Raw genomic sequence first — 18,044 nt, 5'->3', positions numbered from 1 at the left:
CGCTGCACCACTGCGTCAGGAGTGTTATGAGGACTCCCAGGTATCTATGAATGTAAAGTTGTCAATGACCAATTTCGCATATATGGGCATGAGCTCATTAACCTATTGACGCTATCCGTCATACCCTTAAGGCAGAGCTTCAGTGTCCCCTCGCAAGCTTTTATTTTGAAGGGGTTGATTTGAGTGGTCACTATTGCAAGCCTAATCAAGCCCACTTCATTCTTAAAAGGTGATGATGATTGTGAATTTATATGACTCAAGGGCATCTGTGGCCAAAGAGCCCAGAGCATTATGCCATGGCACAAGGTGTTTTCATCTTCTCAAGGTGGGGTTAAAGACCCGTTTCCCAAACATTTCACCGGAGAGAAGCTGAGCACCAGGCAGTCAAAACTCTTGTGCCTGTTGTATCACCAGTGGGCACCTGGTGGTAGTGGAGATCAAGCCCCGCACCTCCCGCATGTGAGGCGGATGCTCTAACCACTCCACCACTGCGGTTCATTCTTAAAAGGCAGCAGACTTTTGTTTAAGTTATTTTGCACTGCTGGTGCTGTACGCATTGAGTTCTGCCTATGAACGCACAATGCTCTGTGAAGACTCGACAGGGCAGCCTTACTGCTGGATCCCTGTTTGTATTCTGGGTAGAAAACTTTCTCTGTGCTGAACACTGCACACATCAGTTGGGTCAGGCTGCGTGGTTGAAATTCACAACCAAAAAGTGCAGCACACTAGAGCAGTCGGTCATGGTGGTGGCAATGAGCCCTCCAATGCCGTGCACTGGCAACTGTCTCTCCTACATAACACTGCTGTGACGTCTCCGAAAACTACCTATAGCCTCCCGTTTCACTTCGATACCCCTTTTAAAGTTTGCTTTGAAAGGAATTTTCACTAGTGAGCTAAACTTTCCATGGAGATACAGAATCTACTTCTACAGGGCAGGCCCCTTACCAGGTTTCGGCATTTCAACTAACCAAGTCCATTGCATAGGTCAGACCATTATCATCATCTCTACAAATGACCAGAGCCATGTGCGTCCTGAAAGGCAGTGAAAATTCCAACGCTTTTTTGCACTCTTTCGGCAAAGCAAGTCTCCTTATCCACTCTGCTGCCACCCAGCGCTTTGTTGCGATAACACAACAACACGGCATTTCATTGGCCCATCATTCTTACTTATGGGCAAATGGTAGACATCTTGTCTGCTGCAGTTGCTCTCGCACTTTTTCTCTGTGCTGTTCATTTTGGTACAGAAAGGAAGTCTATATGAACTTCTTGCCCTGGTCTGTTTTTGTCGCTGCATGATGTGGCAGAAGCTGCTTGCACATTTCCGTGCCCCCATCCTCCGTTAATGGTAACTGTGTTTGATGCATACTATGACATGCCATGAGGTACTGTCTCGACATAACAGCGACAACTGCGCAGAAGCACCACCATGAATATGCCGGAAAGCATAAAGAAATGCTCGTGCACACGCACACCTGGTGAGGTGCAGCTGTGATGTAGACATCTGACAATCTCTGCACCTCCGAACAAAAGTGGAGGAGAAAGGGAAATTTCACTTATGAAGGCTTGTTGCCAGGTTGTTGGTGAGCGAAATGAACATCGAGAAGGCACACCAGATAGAAATGTGGCAAAATCGTTGCTGATAGCTGTAAAGGTGCTCTTAATAAGCCTTTTAAAAACAATTTTGCAGCCTCATGTTGGGAGACTATGTCTGACAACCGTCTAAGCAGTGATTTCCCTGCACACCCCTTGTTTTTCTGAAGGCACCTTAATTCGTAACCTATTTTGCTTTACCTACGACAGAGAGGGAGGTTGGCGCTGCGGTGCCATACTCCCAGGGGGCATGCGGGGAACTTTTTCTTGGTTGGCACACACGGTCTCTGCCTTCGTGCAGAGCTGGCCACCGCCGCCTCCACCCTAGAAGGTGATCAACGTGACTAGGTATATAAGCTAATTGTAAACAGCTGCGGCAGCGGGGGCTTGGGTAGTCCCCCCTCGCCTGTCTACCTTGGGTGCGGGGCCAGGTGTTCCACTGGCTGGCGATATCGTCTAACTCCACCCCACTGAGCTCCCATGTTTGAATCCTGCACTAAAAACAACTAATCTATAATGCATGCTTGAGAGAAGGTAGGCTGATGGTCCTTGACATTCACAAAGTGAGCAAGAGAAGGGAAAGCCTCAGGCAAGCATCCTGACACTTTCCCCTCCCTTGTTAGCTTTGTAATCTTTAATGTAGTAATAACATTTTCATTCAAGTTATATCCTCATAATTTTTGGAACAAGGTCATGTCAAACTGTATTGAATGCTTTGAAAAAGTCTAGGAATATACTACCAATTACTCTTTGTAGACTGCAAAGGCTAAGTCATGAATAAATTCAGCCAACTGTTCAGTACAGGAACGGCCTCATTGAAAGCCATGCTGGCTTGGAACTACGATGCTTTGTTTCTCTAGGTGAAACATTATACAGCTGTACAAGTTTATGCTCTATAATTTTAAAAGGAATAGTTGTTAATGAAACTGGCGTGTAGTTCAGGACAGAATTGCGTGGAACATTTTTATGTGTTGTAGCAGTAATCACACTTTCATGGTGCATTCGACAGTTCATTCAGCTTAGTGTTTTCTATCGTATTATCAGTAGCAGTACACAGCAGCCTGCCTCTAATTGTGTTGTTTCCTGCAGGTCGGGGAAAGCGCTCTGAATATCCCAAAGGTGGCAAAACTTCAAAGTCTTCCAGAAGAGCCCATTCCACTGGGGGACGAGGAAAAGCAGCGTCTTGAGACGTGGAATGAGGCTCTTGCCGAACTGGGGCCAAATCTGCGTCCCATGGATGACAGATACACACTCACCGACAGAAGAGGCACCTGGGTGCAATTTGAGGGCCCTGGCCTGCTTGAAAAGCTGCGTAAACTTTATATGAGTGGTCACCGTGCAATCATTAGCAAGAAGATGAAACCAGCTTTTCTTGGAAAACGCTATCATGTTGTCCAGCGCCGCAATAAGTGACTGTTACTGGAGCTTCTATGTTTCCCTTGCAATGGATTGCAACATGCTGCACGATTCAGCCATGATGCCATTTTTAGGTTGTGCACTGTCTCAACAACAGCATTTGATGTTTTATTGACAGCAGTTCATCTTGATCATCTTGTGGTTTGTCCTCTCTATCCATCACTACTATTTATTTTCACTTTTGTTTGAATGACCTTTCTCTAAAGTTTTCATGTTGGATTAGCAGTTTATTCTTTACTTATGGGCAGTTGTGACAGCGAAATATAAAGGTTCAAAAGCTGCTTATATCTGAACTTCAGTCTTTATCTCTTGTTAGCAGTAATTTGTTTTTTGTTACTTTCGTTTTTTCTTCTGAGTTGGCCATGCATACACTCCCACTTTATTTGAAAGCAAGGCCATGTGTATGTTTCCCTGCAGTTTTATCATTCATGTGCCCTTTAGACATTGACAAGTTCATTTTAATCTTTTATCACAAAGAAACAATTTTGTATACCGGGTGTCTGAGCTAACTTGAGCCAAGGGTTAAAAATACATATTATTAGAGACAGGCCAGTGAAACTAGCTACGTATTCGTGACAGCCATCTTGCGCACCATACGCAATTTTTGTTTTGCAATTAATAGTTTAAGTTGAATTGCCTAAATTAATAAATCTTGACTTTAAAGAACAAATTGGGTTTGAAGAGTGGTTGTGCACCTTCAGAAACCCCCATTCCATCATTTATGACAAGGAAACCCTCACGTGTTTCTTTTCCCAGCTCCAAAGAGAGCCACGAAATACATAAACCATGTGACTAATGCATTGGTGTGCCACGATCGTGCTGCTCTCAAGTGTGGCTTGAGCAAAAGAAAACGAAATCACCTGCAGGCTTGACTTAACGGCCCCGCAGCAGCAGCAGGCGGATATGTTGGCGGCGGCAACTCGCACCGTCACGTGTGCCAACTGGCTGACACGGACGACGAGAAACCACGGCCAACATTATTTATTGTTATTTATTGTCATTCCATGTACATCTCTAATACACAAAGCTGAGCGGATCCATAGCCAAAGGCTAGCAACGGACCCATACACATGATAATGGAAGAGTGGGGTGGAAGAGTGCACACATGAACACAAGATCACACACTAAAAATGAAAAACAAATGATTGCACATCTCATCCAACTATATCATCAAAGTAAACCAACCACTTGTTTACAGAAACATTGCATAATTAACACTGTTATGCAGGCAAACAGATACATGATAATAAAAATAATGTGCACTTCATACACCACCAACAAAAAACACTGTATAGTCCACATTGCTCACATGTTAACGAAAAAAACTTTTTAGTGTTATTGTGTTAGGACTATAGAAAGCAGGAAGAATGCCTAGGCAAAGATTGTTCCAAGCTTTCACACCTGTGTTCCTCTGGCGCTGGTGGCCATAGATGTTATGAGAGGGCGGTATCAAAAATTTGCCTTCGGGCGCTGCGCGTGCATTTCTATTAGCTGAAGAAAATATAGTTGGCGGAAAGGGAGTCTGGTTGTGTATTATCCCGTACAGTCAAAACTCGATTTAACGAAACCCGATTTAACGAAAATCTCGATTTAACGAAGGTATCCAGATTCCCCCTCAGACGCCCTTAGGGTTCAATGCTTTGACTAACCCGAAATAACGAAACCGATTCCGTGATCTGTCCCGAATTAACGAACCTTTTTTCGAGAAATAAAGGTGAAAAAGTGTTAATTTTTGGTCTATTTTGTAGACAGCACCCCAAAATTTATTGATTGCGAGTCAGCGGTAACAGCGCGGAGCATCTTCATCCCGTCGCTTTTTTCAAACTGCGCGGCGCAAAACGAGTTTTAATTTTGAGTCGAGCTCACGAGATGGCGCCAGCAGTAAAAAAGTTTCGTGCCACATTTCATAGATGGCGCTGTTGCAGTTCGCGTTTTTTTGTGTGTTGTGCTCTGTGTTCGCTCTTGTGCGGATTTCCCTGTGCCTTTGAACGCACGTCTTTGTCAAGCTCAGCTTGTTAGGCCTCCATCAGTCTAGCGTTGCTATCGTGAACGCGGACGTGGTGTGTGCGAGCAAGCGCGCCGCTAACCCTCCTGACTAGCAGATGGAGCCCTGCAAGAAACGAAAAAGGCTTACCCTGGACGAGAAAGCGGACATAATTCGTGCTGTGACAAGTGGACAGAAGAAATGTGACGTGGCTGCATCACATGGCATTCCAGCGAGTACTCTCTCCACAATATTGAAAGGGAAAGATGACATCCTCCGCGCCACTTCGTCGGGGAATCTCGCGCAAAAAAACGCTGAAGACCACTCCTCAAAGCAAAATGGAAGAGGCCCTCTTCGCCTGGTTTATGGATTTGCGGGCGAAGAATAGTATTCCCGTGAGTGGAGACCTGCTCCAACAAAAAGCTCGCTCTTTCGCGTGCTTGCTGGGCGACAACGAGTTCAAGGCAAGTCCCGGCTGGCTGTCACGCTTCAAAGAACGACACGGCATCGTCGGGAAAGTGCTTAGCGGTGAAGCGAGCAGCGTAAGCATGGCTGTAGTCGGCGACTGGCAGTCTGAAAACGTGCCCGACATTCTGGGAAAATATGCCCCCAGCGACGCCTACAACGCCGACGAGAGCGGTCTATTCTACCAAATGCTGCCTAAAAAAACACTCGCCCTGAAGGGGCAGGCGTGCCACGGCGGCAAACAGAGCAAACAAAGGCTGACTCTTTTGCTGTGCGTCAACATGGACGGCACCGACAAACGAGACCCGCTTGTCATCGGAAAGAGTGCGAGGCCGCGCTGTTTTAAAGGCGCCAAAAAGCTTCCTGTGAAGTACGTTGCCAATTCAAAGGCGTGGATGTCGCGTGCCATTTTCGCTACATGGCTGAAGGAATTTGACAGCGACATGTGTCGCCAGAAAAGGAAAGTGTGCCTGTTGCTGGATAACTGCACGGCCCACTACGTTGCAGAGGTCGAGCTGACCAGCGTGGAGCTCCGCTACTTCCCCCCAAACGCAACGTCCGTGGTTCAGCCCTTGGATCAAGGGATAATTAATAGCGTGAAGTGCGCATACAAGCGTCGAGTCGTCGACAGAGTTCTCCTCAACCTGGAGCTGAAGCGCGAGACGAAAATAGATATTTTTATGGCGGTTGAGATGGTGGCGGCGGCTTGGAGAGCATTGAGGCCGTCGATAATTGTCAACTGCTTCAGGACTGCCGGTTTCGGTACACTAGGCCCTGAAACTGCCGAAGCTGGTCCGGACTGCGCGAGCGCCGTGCACGAGGATGAAGATGCCTGGGAACACCTTCGCTCAGTGGATGAAGTGCCCACAGGCATAAGTTTCTCAGACTACGTGAACGCCGACGCAAACGCAGTCACAACGGAAGTTTTGACTGATGCCGATATGTTGCGGCTTGTAGGAAGCGTGGAGGGAGTGACGGCTCAAGACGCTGCCGACGACCCTGCAGGTGCCGAAGCTCCCGTGCCGACACCAGGTCAGGTGATGGATGCTCTCGATCTGCTGCGACATTTTGCCGGCGCCCACGAGGGGACGGAAGACGCGCTGGACGCACTTCAGACCTACGAGAAATCGGTGCGGCCGTTGCTCACAAAGCGCACGCAGGCAAAGATCACCGACTTCTTTGGCGGAAAATAAATTTGTAGTCCCCTCGGGCCTTTCTTGTCGAGTAAGAATTTTTGTTGTTTTCATACGCGCTAGCGGCGCCGGTCGTGGTGTTGGCGCTACCCACTCGAAAGTAGCGCGGGGGGTCATGACGATGACCATACGGACCCCCAAAGATTGCGCTAGTTGTATGATTACCAACTTTAGCGCCAATTTGTCAATAGCTGTGTGGCTTGCCGTCCCGTCGGCGGTATTTAGGGAAGATTGTTGCGCCGCTAGCCGAACCGTCCTTTGGGTCGGTGCTACCGGCGTGAATTCGTCACGCGCGAGTGCGACGAAAAGTGAAAATGGTACGTGCTAACCGATACGACCGCGATAAGCTGGTACGGTTTATGCGGATGCAAAATGCATTATGTTCAATGGGTGCTCAGTCGGGGACTTAACTTTACTACTTTTAAAACGAAAGTATAGTTTAAGCGGGTACGTTTTAACGAGGTTTTACTGTAATCGAATGTACTGAATTATGTGCCCAAGAAATGCCTCATTCAATTTAACGAAATAATTCACGGCTCCCCTCAACTTCGTTAAATCGAGTTTTAACTGTATGCCAGTGAAGTGGTGCGGTAATCACGCAGCTTAAGTAAGGGCATTATTTTAGAGTCCATAAACAGCGGTCCCGACAGGGTGCCAGGTGCTGCCGAGTTAACAAACCGTAAAGCTCTCTTCTGTAATATTAAGCTAGGTTCAAGATAAGTATGATATGTAAATCCCCAAGCCTCAATGCAGTATACGATATGTGACAGAAAGATGCAAAAATTAAGTTGCCATATCAAAATACTTTCGTGCTTTTGACAGAGCGAAACACGAAAATGACAGCTTTTTACGGAGGTTGTCTAAATTCGTTTTCCAGTTGAATTCACAGTCCAATGTAATGCCCAGGTAAGGGACTGTTAAGACTTGTTGCAGTTCTTAGCTGCCTAGCTGTATCTGGCAAGGCAGCATACTCCTTTGCTTATAAGCTGGTTTAAAGATAATGTATTTAGTTTTGGCAGCATTCAAAGATGGTTTATTGACAAAAACCACTCATTGAAATTCTGAAGCTCTCTGTTTATTATGAGTTCTTGAGTTTCACTTTTACAGGCTACTAAAATAGCTGTATCATCGGCGTACATTACTGCGAGAGCACTAGTTAAACAATCCGGCAAGTCATCGGCAGAAGGTTAGAAGCTTCCTTTCAACAATTGAGCACTGTTCACGACCACATGAATAGATTTTTAAGAAATCAAGAACTATACCTTTATACCCCTAAATCTATATCTTTTGCATTTCTTACTCAAAATAGTATAATCTAAAGTATCAAAATGCTTTTTAATATCTAAAAATACTCCGATTGTAATGTTATCAATGGCTTCATTAATACTTTCACACAGAAATAATATAGCAGTTGTCATTGACCTGTTACCTCGAAAACCATGCTGGTTAGGGTAAAGAAGGTTATTCTCCTGTAAGAACAGCTTTACGCGACGGACTAGTAATTTTTCAAACTGAGTATTAACGCAACTATGAATAGAAATCGGTCTATAATTTCTGCCTTTATAAGGAATACCATGTTTAAATATAGTTCAACTCCATAGTTCAAGATCATCTCATTGGTTTACGAGTTTTCATAGAATATACACAGCATAATTCTGATGATACCCTGCTACCATGCATGGAGGAAGGAAAAAAACTAAGGAGAGGCCGTGAGGTCACTTTTCGCGCGGAAGGTCACTTAGCGCGGAAGATGCGGTCGCTCTATCTGTACTGGTCAGCTCTCTCCCCTGCCATGACTCTCCGCTTCCCGAGGCGCCAACGCTTGCGCGTCGACCGCCACGCTGCCCATTTGGCAACAATGACGTCGTTGCTATTTCCGCTATAAGTAGGCTTGGAAATGGCACGTGACTGGCGGCACGCTGTTCGCAATGCATCTGGGATACACTAGCGGGGATACCTCTTACATTTTCTTCCTCCTCGCCTGCCACCATGTTCCTAGCCACTTCTTGATTTTCTGAAAGTCTACTGGCAGGAAACTTGGCATGCAATCATAACTCATCGCATCTTATTGTTTCCCAAAGCAGCAATGGCCACCACCTGATGCAGTAGGAAGTACCCATTATTTGCTTTCTAATGTTATTCCTGCTATCTTGACCTTCACCACTTGATCTTAGGGGGATGACCTAGACAGTTGATAGGCCCCTTGTTTCCAGACTATGATATGTGCAGGTTTTGGCAGTAGTCGTGAGGTTTGCTGCAGATGCTGAGTCGCCACTTTAAAATCGGCGCTGCATCTCTCAACTGCAGTACACTCTGCATCTGCTTTCCCACCTCAGCAAAACTGTGACAACCACTGACATGATAATCATGAAGAGTTGTTGAAACACTAAACAAATCAAATTATAAATAAAGCAGCCTCAGTGTCGAGATATGCCAAGCAAGGATACCGTTTGCTTCGTTTTTCGAGAACAGCCATGTTTTCTTCAATCGCCAAAATCGATGGTCTGCCAGCGCGTGCACTTTACTGTCTTTGCCAGAGCTCAGCATCTGGAACTACCTTGCTATGTCAACCACCTTCATTTGTCAATATCACTCACATTTCATAGCGACAGCTGCAAAAAGCACGTTTCCCAGGTCTACCACATTGGCGTTGGTGTAGCATCGCGCCATGCTGATTGGTCAGCAAGCAGTACGTGGCGCCGGACATGACTTCTCTGGAGTGCAACGCGCCGTGCTGGATGGCCCACGCAGTGGCATCATGTGCACGCTACTAGAGAAGAAAACAAGAAATAATGTTAATGATGATTATAATGTAAGCAAAGGAATTACTGCCGCAACCCGGAATGGAGAATTTTAGTATCGACAATGGCTCGTTGTCTGAGAGAACGTACAAGAATTACAGTTGAACATGATATGCAACCTTCAAATGAAGAGACATTTGATGAGACGTTGGATGAGCTAATGTAAGAGAAGCTAACGATAATAAGAAAAAAACAAGAGGTTCACCATGTCCAGGGCCACAGAGAGCTATATGGTTTATGGGGTTTAATGTCCCAAAGCGACTCAGGCTATGAGGGACGACGTAGTGAAAAGCTTCGGAAATTTAGACCACCTGGGGTTCTTTAACGTGCACTGACATCGCACAATACACGGGCCTCTAGAATTTCGCCGCCATCGAAATTCGATCGCCGCAGCCGGGATCGACCAAGCGTATTTCAGGACAGCAGCCGACTGCCATAACCACTTAGCGGCGGCTGCAGAGAGCTATAGCTCTCTATGGAGTTGAATACTGCTCCCTGAATTGAAAAGACGAGTGGCCCCAAAAATATAAATAGTTCAACCTCATTAGAAGCATGTAGTACAAAAGACGAGGTGTAACAACAAAAATACCTTAAGATATATCTCCTCAAGCCAGATAATTTTTGGGGTCACAATGATTTCCTTCAGTATATCACTATTGCACACTCATATCTTTTAATGAAGCTGAAAATTTTAATTAATGAGATCAGAGTGCGAAAGATAAAGCTGGTGTCATCTCAGTTCAATCCCACAATTTTTTCCTGCGATAGGACGATTGTAGGACATTTGAGGAATTTTCATCCTCGAGTCGTCCAGCAAAGTACAAGCTGAGGATATCCTCACAAAGACATTTAGCCGTCGATCTATGCTCTCAAAAGGTACTCAGAACGTCCTGTTCAGCATGAGGATGTTCTGACCATTTGAGGACGTCCTCAGGACGTTTGGTGTTGTCTGGGTTGCTTCCTTGAAAGCCGAAATGAGTATCCCCAAGAAATGGACGAGTTCCGTCAAAATAGGTCGGCAACTGATAATGTCATCGCCCTCGTCTCAGCACTTGAAGAGTACCTTCAAGCTAGGTGTATCCCGATAGCTGTTTTCCTTGACATCATGGCCACTTTTGACTGTTTTTCACCATGCAGTTCTCGCGGGCTTGGCGAGTCTTGTCTTCAGAGGAAAGGTGTGGGCAAAATGGACTGGGCACTATTTAAAAGAACGACAATCAGCCACAGAAACTACCTCTCTCCTTTTCCTCCTGGACACTCGCCTATAAAGGTGACAACGTTTATTCCAGGTGTGAATGCTAAGAGCCGCATGCCAGAGGCAGCGCTTCTGCAAGCTGCTCTAGCCTAATTAACATAGGAATATACGCAGCAAACCCACATTTTTACCCATGGTTTAACTACTCAAGAAACCTCTTCCTGTGGCCTTTATGGCTTCCCCTACCACAATGCTGACTGCACCGCCAAGAGCAGCATCGATATCTGTATCAGTACCATCATGGCCTCCTGTATTTTATCTGTGCCTGCCGGATCAAGGAGCGAACAAAGGGGACGCGCCGTCACTGCAGTTGCGCGGCGCCGCCACTCATCGTGGTGGGGGCGCCACTCACGTCGGGGTGCTACGCATGCAGTTTCAGCGGCGAATTGGTGGTCGCGCGCCGCTTGTGATGCAGGTTGCGCATTTTTCTGTGCATTTCCTGCGCAATTTATCGGCGTCCGCGAATAATTCATGTTCCAAACAGGATGCTTCTTGCCAGGAACGTGTGATGAAGGGTGCATGCATGAATGTTCACAATAAACAGCACATGCTTAAGCAATCTACTTGCACTTCGCACACATAAAAAGCATCATTTTAGGTCCCCAAGCACTGCGTGCACATCAGACAGAAAAATCAAACTTCTTTTTACGCCTAAGCAAAACAAGAAGCAAATTTATTCCCAGCATGGAAAGGAAACACAGTGAAACATCAGTTCACAACTTGACATATTTTCTTGACACTGGCTTCTGGAAGAAAGTTTTGTAGATGTCACTCTTGTCAGTGGCAGCAAAGGCATAGTTCACGAGTAGCGGCTTCATGAATCTTGAGCACGCCAACTTAGCGACATCATGGTGGTGCTGGGTGTTGGGGCAGTGAAGAAGGCCAGACTTTGAAACAGCTGGTACAACTGCATCTAAGAGCGTTTGTAGAGGTTTGTGAAGCGTTGGGCATTTTTGAAGTGCTGTCTGGACAAATATCCGCAGGGTCTCTAGGACATGAAGCAGGTTGTCTGAAGGGTACAACAATCCACCTCTGTCCTGGTGAAAAGTAAACATCTGGAGTGGCTGTTTAGTCAAAGGTTTGGTGACGATCGCACTGCAGCTATCACATTCAATACGCTCTTTAACTACACTGGCAATATATCCACCAACATAAACCGTTGCTGACACTTGCAATGTTGCAAACTTTGCCACATTTGGCCGCCTGAGATCTTCTAGTACATTTACAGCTTGCTTTGGAAGCTCAGCTGAGCTCTTCGACACCTGTGGAGTTTCAAGTAAAACCCCCTTGGATGGTCCAGGCTCTTCAGCGCAAAGGACGTTACTGTCCTGCGACACAGCTGCGATGCCCGTCTTCAAAACTTTTTCGAGCCCCGAGATCGCAGAACGGACATCCAACTGGTCATTGCAACCGACCGACCGCCTGAGTGTCCCAAACAATGACTCGATGGGATCACTGCTAAACTTCCTTGTTAGCACAAAACCGAACTTTTCTCTCGTGAGAAGTAAGCGGACACAATGAACAGTGCAGTATGTCGTGAGCAGCAGCGCTTCATATGTTTCAGTCGTAAGGAATCCACGAGGAGATGATGTATTTCTCTTCAATTCCTCCATGTACTAGGGAAACGTAACCTCTAGCCACTCGAGGCGATCATCATCGGGGCTGTCGTAGTGCCTCACATCCGGAAAGCACTGCTGGACATGTTGCACGGTGTTACTTGTGTCATGCAAAATGAACCATCGACATACATTTCTCATAAAGGTTATTGTTGGTCCTGCAGCAGCAAAAGAAGGATGGCAGCTATGGCCTGCTTGCTTCACGAGAACTTCGAGTGCTGAAGTAACATCTGAAGAGAATACTTCCACTGCCCTCTTAACATTCATTTTCTCAATATTGTTTGGATAGACATGTTTCCTGCTCAATTTCCTTACTGGCTTGACCATCCATGCTTTCTGCATTTCATACAGTTTATTTAGGTGGGATGAAGACACCTCACCAGCTTTGCCGAGGTCTCGTGACAGAAACTGGGACCGCACATTTTTCATTATGTGGCAGTAATCAAAGCTTAGGAAAAGTTCTCGGTCGGGATTGCATGGATGTTGAATTCTGTGGGTCAAAAACTCACCGCAGAGCTCTTTCATTGCACTTACGTTGACTTTATGATTATCTATCACCAAGCGTACTACACGGAACCCTATTTCTTCTACTTCTTTCATTACATAGAGAAGCAACTTTGATAGCTGATAGCCACTTAGCCCTTTCGTAAAAAAGTACGAAACGGGAATCTTATAAGTATAGTGCTGAGCCCATTTATGATAAAGCATAGCAAGGAGTTTGCCAAAACAAGCTCACTGTCAGGTGCACTTGCTATGCCATGTCGACTTGACCGACAAAGCAATCTCGCTGCTTATTATACTGAAGCTTGGGCTTTATCCGCATCTCATCTACTATTAGTGAGCAGGTTCTAGATTGGGATGCATCCAGCTTTTCTAATTCAGCCTTCAGTCTTGCTTGCACTAGGTGGTTGACACCTGTCTCGCCCGAGCTGCTCCCAAGGTGATTCAGAAGGGTGCTTCTGCTAGGTAGCTTTAGTAGCATTTCCCTCCTTGTGTGCTCGTAAGCTTTTGTTGACAGGTGGCGTAGTACGATGCAGTGGCGCACTACGTCTTCAGTCCAAGTTGTTTTTTTTCGGTGAAAGTTCACAATTTGATCCAATAAAAACACAGCTGAAATATGCTTCTCTTCAGCCTGCTCCCGAATGTACTGCAGATCACCAAAATTGCAATCCTTTTTCATTTTTTCACGCTCTGCTTTGTGCTGGTCAACTGTACGTCGAAGCTTTTCAACCTGCTTTTTCAAATCCCTTTCTCTGCGTTTCCATCTTGTTCTTTCAGTTGCAAGTAGGCTATATACTCCAACATTCACCTGCTTTGCTTGGCGTGAAACCTTTGCATGTGTGCTATTTGAAGCCTCCTGTGGTTCCTTTTCATTTTCAGGTTTTGCCTGTTCATCTCTTTCTGGATAAGCCGACGGGCTGGCCTCTTGACAATTGTCCTCTGACATTTCTGCATCTGTGCCATCCTGCAACTTCTGCCGCTTTGTAGCCGGCTCAGGTTCCCTTTCTTTCGTTTTCGGAAACGCCCTTTTCTTGATGCTTTCTGCATTCCTTTCTTGAAACTGCCTTGGCTTCATGTATGAAGGGTATTCCGGAAACAAGGAGGGCACTACACCTTTTTTGAGACGGCGCCGCTTGCCCTCCGCAAAGTCGGTTTCCTTGAAGTGCCGGCTACATACTCTTGAATAATTCGAAGTAGTGTTCGGCACCCAGTTGTCCCTCCGTATGGCTTTCAACCACTGCTCCCGTAGCGCCATGTCCGCCGGAATCTCGTGGAAAGAGATGCCTGGAATCTTCCTTTTCCCATCTGAGCGGCAACGCGGCACACAGCAGTATGCCATCAAGTCCTGCAAGACAGTGGTCGGCGGTTTAACAATGCGCTTCGATATTACAGTCGTATGTTTAAAAAGTTCAGTGCAACCACACAAATTCGTCGAGCGCGAGCGCAAAAACAAAACTAAGAGATGTCAGTCTGAGAAAATGCGCCCACAAATATTCGAATTAAAAGCACAGTAAGCCACAGACAGATATAGGACTTTATGCAGGCTACAAATAACATTATTGCTATCACAAAAAAAAAAATTCTTGGCTCACCGTTAGAAGGGAACAGGTGGTTCAGCATGCGTTGAGCGTCGCCGATTTTCGGCCCCTAAAGAACGAAGTCAGCGTCTAAGCAGTGCTGTCACAACAACGAACGCCAGCAAGCTTTAGTTCTTTTGCACTTGCGCGCCAAAGAAACTGAATTTCCAGTGTACACGGATCAAAATACGCGCATATGCGACTGACCGACAGCGCGGTGCAGCCGCGGAAGACGAATGCAGACGAATACACGACCCCGACGTGACTAGCGCCACCACTCGTCATTCAGTAGCGTAACCAACCGAGGTGCGCCGACGGCCGCGGAGGGCGCATTCGGCAGGCACAGAAAAAATAGAGGAGGCTATGGTACCATCTTCAAAAGAGCTCTGGACCTCCCCATGCTTACATCCACCATTATAGACTCCTTGCCATCGGGGCTCACAACACGTTTTCGGAAATCCAGAATGCTGTTCTGAACTCCAACAGACTGGCCTCCTCACCATCTCCGCGGTTATGGCCATCCTATCGAGATGGCGACCCGCAAGTCATCAACACCCCTGCACTGACCAGGATTGTCCCCACCACTATATCCGCTACCGCCTTCCCATGGACCCTCTCCCTCGTCACATGAACCACGAGTCACAGGCGCCCTGCCATCAGGCCCGTCTTCGCATCCTCCCTAGGCAATACGGCCAAGCCACCACGGCCATGTATGTGGATGTGACTTCGTATGCACAGCCCCATAGATATGCCAGCGCTGCTGTCAATCATCTATCTTGGAGCGTCCTTCACGGCACCCGACTCGGCGGCCGCAGAAGCCACCGCTATAGCCATCACCATCAAAATGAGCGACACCCAACACCACGGCTCCCACATTTTTAGACTCCCAAGCCGCCTGCAGAGCCTCTCTCTGCAGAGGCTCTCCGCGTTCTGGGCGGCCACTCCAACATAATCACGTCATCACCTGGGTACCAGGACATGCAGGTCTCGGTGGCAATATTACGGCCGATGGCATAGCTCAAGATTATACCCACCCAGTGGCGCACATTGACTCTACCCCTTCTCAACCCATTTTTCCACCTGCCCAGAGACCCTCCGCCTAAATCGGCGTCTCTACTCCCTGCCACACAACCAACATTAACTTTTCCCGGCGGACTCCTACGGCACATCCAAAAACTCACTACATTCTCCTTGCCGAATCTCCATCACCTACACCGCATTCACCCAACATTATATGCAGATATATGTCCTTGGTATGGTGATACTCTTCGATTCACGCAAATTACATAGACATGCACAGCTAAACCCAACCGCTAGCAGCACAACGCGGCGCCGGAACACTGCATCATGGAGCTTGCTAGGTGACGCTGGCGTCGGCGGAAGCTGCTGGACTGCCGACCCCACCCACAATCCGCTCCGGTCTCCTTTTGCAGTATAAATGTTTACTCTATCTCTGTCTCTCTGGAGTAAAAAAAAAAATATGGACGCTGAACAATAAATCATGCCAGATCATGCATACCTACCACATATATATTATTCTGAACTTCAGATTTCCGCCAGAACTGTGTAATTTTTTAAAAAGGACATTACAGCTTCAACCTTCGCAAGTTACTCAGCCTATGATCCTGTGAACGTTTGACTTCAATGGCTGCGGAAATTCTCTCTCTTTTCACTAAACCTTGGCCGATCCATCGTAGTGACTATGTGCCATTTCTACAGATGCAAACAACTTTTTGAGCGTTAAGACGTCACTGCCAGTCTTGCACCATTCCATATGCTCAAGGGTGATATCAAAACTCGCGCGCTTCTTTGCGATGATCGCCGCACCACTTTGCGGAGATCTTTAAAACTAGTGTCACTCTGCGACTGTGCTGCTGTGCTCGTGGTTCAGCAGTTCAGTTTAGGCAACCCGTTCGGCCTCTTTCTTGTTTTGTTTCGCAGCTTCGTGGCTCCTTTCGACAGCTCTTCCTTTTCGTTAGTTTCTCATCCCACTTTACAGCGCCTGTAGCCAAAGCGCGATGGTTCTGTCATCGCTAGGAGAAACCACGGGTGAGATAGCATCGTGATGCACCTGTCATGTTCAGCTGCTGTCTCTGGCTCGTGTGTTAGGGGCTATGCGCCGCCGTCACCACGCTTACAGGAACGCTCGAGCGCGTGTCTTCCACTGACATTAGCGCCGCTGGGCGTCGTCCGCTAGGTCTGAGACAATGTTAGGGTGTAAGCAGGGAACGATCTGTCTCCAACCGCCGCAAGCACATCGTGCAGCATGGTCTCGCGGACTCTGCGCCTAGCGTTCAGGGGCTATGATATCAGTGCAGGACGTTGCAGCGTTAGCGTTAAGCGTGCTGATGGCGGTACCTAATACGCACGTTAATCATCAAGCACACTTCGTTTTTTTGGCCGTCACTGAGGTGTGTCCTGCGTTTCTGGCTGCATCACTGGTGCCCAGTAGTGACGCGCAATCTATGATGACTCTTGAAAATAGTCTTGTTTTGCGTTCATTACAGAACTTCCCGTATCGGCAGTCGTGCTCCTTTGGGAGCGAAAAAGTAAATGAATTGCTTCCAACTAAACCTTAAATGTTCGTTCACTGAAGTGTGAGGTATGCGGCGCATTACGGTGTGCTGCACCTCATCTTAATGCAGCGTAGAGGCAGAGAGTTGGGGAACAGACACGCGTGTGTTGCATGATATTGACCACGCCTGACTGCGTCGCGCTTCATGCGTATTTCTTTGCAGTGACGTGACGCGATGACGCCCACTCGCATCTAGTTGTGCCCGTGAGACCATTTTAAGGTGAGGTATTTTGTATTTTTGCTGCCGCAGAACTTGCATTGCTTAAACGCAGATTATTTGGTATATTACTGTTAAACTGAGGCATATCGCTTCATCGTTATTGTCGTTATTGCGTTTACTTTGCGTTTTCACTGAGTGACGTTAGTTAACCAAATAAAAAATATTCATAAAGTAGGAAAGGTTGAAACCGGGAGGACTGGTGAATGTGAGGCAGCCGTGAGGTGATAACACAAACTAGTGTACGCAGTGTTGTATATTTGGCTCGAGCTTGCGGAGTATCGGCTGTCAGCAATCGTAAATAAATCAGAGTGAATGTTTATTGCTGTTAGCGCGGACAGTGAATGTCATGACTGTTTGATGTTGATTCTGTGATTGCACACCGGTAGTGCACCTGAGTGTGGAATTCGGAGCCTTGTCAAGGTATTCAAAAATTGTAATTTTCTAATACTAATTTATACTTTATTTGCACTTTCTGGTGGGGGTGACCTGGACATGCGAGGGGCGCTGAAAGGCATTACTACCCATGCTGCGGAGGTTTGCGTAGGCATTTGAAAAAACCACAAGTGCACACAGCACAGGCCTTATGGAGGCGGCATTGCAGCTGGCATTCGACAGATTTAGCTTTGGGAACGTGCCAGTGGGGTGCACACCCTCTGAATTCAACCAGTTGCTCCTGTGGTTGGCCTCATCCTCTGTTCTGTGTGCCAGATTTGAGTGCGCTCATTTCAGCAGTGTTTTGTGCCTCTTGGACCCTCGCAAGATGTTCCCTTGGCTCCCTTGCTTCAGCTGTTTTTGCCACACCAGGTTTGCATTAATGGCCTAGGCTTTTCAGGCTATATTTTTCATTGTTT

General features: G+C 46.9%; 1 protein-coding gene across 7 annotated transcripts in view; it reads left to right on the top strand.

Annotated features, from left to right (window-relative positions):
- The window catches only part of metro (membrane palmitoylated protein 7-like protein metro), an 81,451-nt gene that overhangs the window by 27,851 nt on the left and 35,556 nt on the right, over positions 1–18,044 (top strand). For 4 of the 7 annotated variants that reach the window (XM_077644596.1, XM_077644575.1, XM_077644569.1 and 1 more), the window contains one exon: positions 17,137–17,193. The gene's annotated coding sequence lies outside the window, so the exon portion shown is untranslated. Of the gene's footprint in view, positions 1–16,154; positions 16,448–16,484; positions 16,810–17,136; positions 17,194–18,044 lie in introns of those variants that run through there. The other 3 variants (XM_077644605.1, XM_077644582.1, XM_077644589.1) reach the window with 3 other exon arrangements.

This window comes from Amblyomma americanum, chromosome 1 (genome assembly GCF_052857255.1).
Source record: "Amblyomma americanum isolate KBUSLIRL-KWMA chromosome 1, ASM5285725v1, whole genome shotgun sequence".
Taxonomy (NCBI): domain Eukaryota; kingdom Metazoa; phylum Arthropoda; class Arachnida; order Ixodida; family Ixodidae; genus Amblyomma; species Amblyomma americanum.
This window is presented reverse-complemented; position numbering and strand designations above follow the sequence as displayed.